Source organism: Equus caballus, chromosome 21 (assembly GCF_041296265.1).
Source record: "Equus caballus isolate H_3958 breed thoroughbred chromosome 21, TB-T2T, whole genome shotgun sequence".
Taxonomy (NCBI): Eukaryota; Metazoa; Chordata; class Mammalia; order Perissodactyla; family Equidae; genus Equus; species Equus caballus.
This window is the reverse complement of record NC_091704.1, coordinates 10,143,583-10,149,224: the sequence shown is the minus strand read 5'-3', so window position 1 is coordinate 10,149,224 and position 5,642 is coordinate 10,143,583. Positions and strand designations below refer to the sequence as shown.

The window sequence follows — 5,642 nt, the reverse complement described above, 5'->3', positions numbered from 1 at the left end:
TAAGAGATCCATGTACTCCCTCAGATAAGTGGGAATTTCCAAAAATTTCACATCAAAGGTTGGGAATAACGTTGGGAGAGCAGGAAAACAACAAAGGGAATACCTCTTGAATATCAGAGAGGTCATAAGCTTAATAAGGTGAGTTACATAAATTGTACAGAGAAGTTGGAATCAAAGAAATGAAAATTCCAGGAGAAACTGGAGGTGGCATATTCTACTTCCACAATCTAATACAAATCACAATTTCTGGCTCTGAGCTTTGAGTTCTGAAATCAAGGGCACTTCTTAAACACTACGACACTTGTTCCCTTTACAGCTGCCAACCCAAAGAATGATTTCAGAGCCCTCTTTATGTCTTTCTTCCTCATACTGTAGCTGAAGGAGCTCAGCATCTGTGTGAGCACAGTGTACATCACTGAGGCTGTGGCACTTGATTGTGAGCTGTGGATTGCAGCAGAGCTGAGGTACATACCTAGGTCCATACAATAAAATAAGGAGACAACTGAGAGGTGAGAAGCACAGGTGGAAAATGCTTTATACTTCCTTGAGCTGATGAGATTCCTCATATTGAAAAAAAAATATCTCAAAGCATGAGTAAAGGATCTCAAGAAAGGGACTACCACCTCACAGCACAGCTCCAAAACACACCACTGTGTTACTAAGAAAAGCATGTGAACAGGCAAGTTCGACCACCTGATTGAGTTCACAAAAAGAGTGAGGAATTTCCACATCTGTACAGAAGGACAGCTGCAACACCGTTAAGCTCTATAACAAGGAATGCAGGACTCTTATGATCCAGGACACCAGAACCAGCAGTGCACAGAGATGGGGGTTCGTGATGACCACGTAGTTCAGGGGGTGGCAGATGGCCACAAACTGGTCATAGGCCATCACAGTCAGGATAAAGATGTCCAATCCCGCAAAGAGTATAAAAAAGTACATCTGGATGATGCATCCTGCATAGGTTAGGCCTTTTCTCTGAGTCTGGATGTTCAGGAGCATCTTTGGGATGGTGGTGGAGGTGGAACAGATGCCCACTAAGGACAGGTTGGAGATGGAGATGTACATGGGTGTCTGGAGGTGGGCGTCTGAGTGATGGCCAGGATGATGAGCAGGTTTCCAAACACAGTGGTCACATGCAAGGAGAGGAAAAGCTCAAATATGAGTGGCTGCAGTTCTCGATTCTCTAACAATTCCAGAAGAAGAAATTCTGAAATTCCTGTATTGTTCCATGTTTCTATAGGTGCAGGTGACCAACAGGAAAGAAGAAAATAACGTGGTTAATTTTTAACACACTGGCACTACTCACATAGTTAAATAATTCTATTGGCCTTTGGCAGTCAGGAAATTAACTTCAATGTTGTATGTATGGATATGGTCCCCTTCAAGGAATCCCTTGTTTCATCTCTGATTAGGTATTTTGAGCCAAAATCAGCCTTTTCCCCAAGAGGTCAAGTGTTCCATAGTTTTAATGACAAATTAGTTCCTGCATTTGAGGAATATCTCTTAGTGTCAACCATGTTCCAGGCCCTGTCTAGTCAATGAGCACAGAACGCCAAAAAAATTAGCTTCTACAGTCCAGTGCTGGTGAGAGAATATCAGCAAATTAAAAAAATATATAAAATATCAGATGGTGACACGTACGCTGATGAAAATGAAAGCAGGAATGAAGGTGAGAGTGGACACACACCCACCCACAGCACACCGTGTCCTGGGCTGTGTTACTTCCATGTCTTTCTCCCCAGCAGTCACACTGATTAAGCTAAGAGAAGATATGACACAAATTATCTAGATAATATTATGTTAACCCCTAAAGAGTACATAAATGTTACCCAGAAATTTCAGTTTGTGAGCCTCCCATGTAAGATAAACTTGGAACTCCATATTGGTATGGCCATTTTCTGCCCTGATGTAAAAAACATAAAATCCCTGTGTGTGTATGTGTGTGTTTGAGAGAGAGAGGGAAGAATTGAAATGGATGTGTAGGGTAAAAATGATCCGATAAGCCCAGGTGGTCCTGAGATACTGTGAGTGAGGAAAATCTTCCTTGGTTCTGGTGGCATTCCACCCAGTTGTATCTCTTGTTACCCAGCAAAAATGATAAAAGAGTAAAAGTAAATGGTCCATAAAAACACCTTACAATTGAACAACCCAAGAGAAAAGTCAGCAAAGAGATACAGTTGTATTAAGCAAAATTGAATGGAGTATCAAAACATAACTGAAACATGATATACAACAGCAGTAAATGACAAGCATCAACATGGATTGATAATGAAATTAGCAAAGACTTTGACGTAAGAGACTATAGCATGATATGTACCTAGAACCTTCCGGCACATAGCAGACATTCCGCTATTATTTTTTGAATGAATCAAGAATTAGGTCTCACTAGATACGGACATTTAGCATATGAGAAGGTTGTATTTCAATTTACTTGGGAAAGGCTGGATTATTCAATAAAAGTTGACATACATGGCTAAATGTCTGGAAGAAAATGTAGTGGTTCATTACCTCACACATCTTTAGAAAATCAGAGAGATTAAAGTCCCCAGTGTAGACATGACACTTTAGTTGAAGATATAAAAAACTACATACAAAATCTAAAGGGGGGCAAAGCTATCATAATTAAGGTGAGAAAATTAGAAGTAAGAAGAAAGACATATTTAACCATGTAAAATTTAAAACATTTTTGTGGTCAAAAATATCCAACAAAAAGTCAGCTGAAAAACAATAGTTTGTAAAATACAATTGAAGTGCAGCTAACTGTAGAAAAACAGGCATACAATATATGGACATATAGTAATAATAGACAAATGATATCATGATCAAATATACGGATCTTTGTTCACATGGAGTAACAGTTTAAGCAAACAAGAAATCTCTTTCATACTATCAGCCTGGGAAAACATTTAAAGATCTCTCACCTTGATTGGGGTTGGAACTTTTAAATAGGTAGCAAAAATGCAATGGAGGGAACATTATAAGACTGACTGATAGATTTGAGCACACAAAAATTATAAACTGTCATACATTCCTCACAAATACATCCGTGCATACATAAAAGAACTAAATGTGTAAAGAAAGTCCAATTCTTTAAAGAATTCAATCAAGAAAAAGGAATAAAAACATTCTGACACCACTATCCAAAAGCACAGGACTCACTGAGGCAATTTGTAAAGGAGAAACTAAATGGCTAACAAACCCACAAATATATTGAGCCTCACGCTGATGAAATATTTGCAAAGTAAACCGCATTCGTATACACTATTTCACCTATTAAATGCATCATTTTTTTTGCGTGAATACTCAGAGTAAGAGAAGATACCCTGATCTATGTGTCTCATCCACCATTGTTGCAAGGATGTACTTTCAAATATTCCTTGGTTGGATCTTTTTCATCAATATGGAAACAGTCTAACATGCTCCAGTTTAAAATGAAAAGAAATACTCTCACTTCACTGTATGTCCCTCCACAGCTAATACTCTATTTGTCTACTCCTGCTAATTAATAAGATCCTTGGACTTAGGTTCTACTTTTGCAGGAAACATCTATGCCTCCCAAAGCCTACTTTCATTGGACATCCATCAACGCCATTTAATTGTCAACATTGACATTTGCATTTCTGAGTACAATGTTATTTTTTCTTTTCAGCATCATAAATATATATATATATATCGATTTATTAATAAAGCCAGCAAACAACCACAGAGATCTGGCCTATCTGTCACAGGCATGGCTGGTTCTCAGGTGACCTCTGCTACAAGTTCTTGGCTTCCATTTCACCTGATCCTGTCCTGCAGTGTCCATTGGGCATTTGTACTGACCATCATGGGGATTCTGAGAGGAAGGTCTCCCTGCCAAAGTCAAAATTTCTTCTGGATTGTTGACAATGGAGATCGAAGCTCTGTTCCCAGACAAAACAACAGGAAGGAGCCAAGCATTGGTCTCCCAGTCAGATTTAGGATTCCAAAAGGAACAACCGTGTTCTGTCCAACCAAAGATTCATGTGCCAAGGGACTGCAGCAGAGGATGTTTTTGCAGCTCCCTATACCTGCTAGCTCATTAAGCATGTTTTCTTCTTGTTATTCCAACCTCTAAGTAGATGATTTCCCTGTGGGGCAATGGTCTGGACAGAATGGAATTTTCTTCTCTGTTCCTAGGAGACTATGTAATAAGGCAGGTGAATTTAGTTTTTATTACTCATTTTCCATTAACTCTCTGTTTCCAGAGCTTTAGAACCCCCCAAACCTCATCACAACCCTGAGTTAAAGTTTTCTCCAAAGTCTAGCATTGAAGATATGTCTTCACTAGGTCCCTGGGGTCTCAGAGCTTTGACTTGTGGTGGGGGCACAACCCTGATACCTCTAAAAATTACTACTCTCCTCTTCAGGAATGGAGGGCAGGTAACTTTACTCTTTTAACATGAAATCTTGGGGGTTATACTCTTTAGCTTCATGACAGTTTGCCAAGACAAAAGGAATTTTATATTAATGTCACAAGTTAAGAGATGTGATTTAGGCCCTCATTATAAAATGTTCATTAATTATGAGATACATTTACATATTTTTATGCAATATAACCTGAGTTTAGTACCTTGTAGGCGTTGTCTGTTGGATTTAATTTTATGAAAGTCAACTCTGTGAGGTAGTACTAATATGAATTCCATTCTCCCTTGCAGAAGCGGAGCTTGAAGAAGTTTAGTGACCTGCCCAAAGTTATAGTCCAGAAAGGAAAGGGGTTTGATTGTATTCTATCAGGATGCTGCCAGTTTTCAAATTCTGTGCCAGTAATCCCCATTAAAAGATGAATTTGCCCCTGAGGATATTTGGCAATATTTGAAGTGATGCTAAATATGATAGTGCCCATGACAGCACCCAACACAAATAATTATCCTGCCACATATGTGAACATGAGAATGTGAGAAAACCATGTCTTGAACACCACTTCTCCAACTCCAAAGTGCATATGAATCACTGAGGATTCAAATTTAAATGAAAATTCTGAATTAGCAGATCATGATAGGTCCACATATTCTGAAATTCTAACAAACCCCTGGGCGGTGTTGATGCTACAGATTTTGGTATGGGGACCAGTCTTTGAGTAGCAAGGCTGTGGTCCCATATTAGAGTCAGGTGTAGGTAGTTTTGGGTCTTCTGAGCCAGAATTGTCTTTGCATGTAATATGAGAAGAATAGTGTATTCACTCATCCCATAGACTATATAAACTCTATGTTAAATTACTTTGTATAGAGACTCCTTAATGACATCAAATGATATACTTCTAAAGAGGATTTTGTTTGATTTTTTTATATAAGGGCCCTTGAGAGACACCAAATAATATATTTCTGAAAAAGACTTTATTGTAGGCCAAGTAAAAGTCTTCAAATGCTGTCTGCATCCTAATCCTCAGAACCCTTAAATATGTTATATTTTTATAGTAAGGATGGATGAAGGTAGCAGATGTAATAAGGCTGCTAATCAGCTGATCTTAAGATAAGAAGTTTGGCCAAGCATATGCATCTGGGACTAATGCAACAGCCATGGTCCTCTGAATGTGGAAGAGAAAGACAGGGGAGTTGGAATCTGAGAGAGATTTGAAGATGCTACACTGCTGATTTTGAAGATGGGGCAAGAGCAGTTAA

General features: G+C 38.7%; 1 pseudogene; it reads right to left on the bottom strand.

Moving 5' to 3' along the window:
- Window positions 1–272: 272 nt before the first annotated feature.
- Window positions 273–2,348, bottom strand: LOC138919967 (olfactory receptor-like protein OLF4; annotated as a pseudogene).
- Window positions 2,349–5,642: the final 3,294 nt, after the last annotated feature.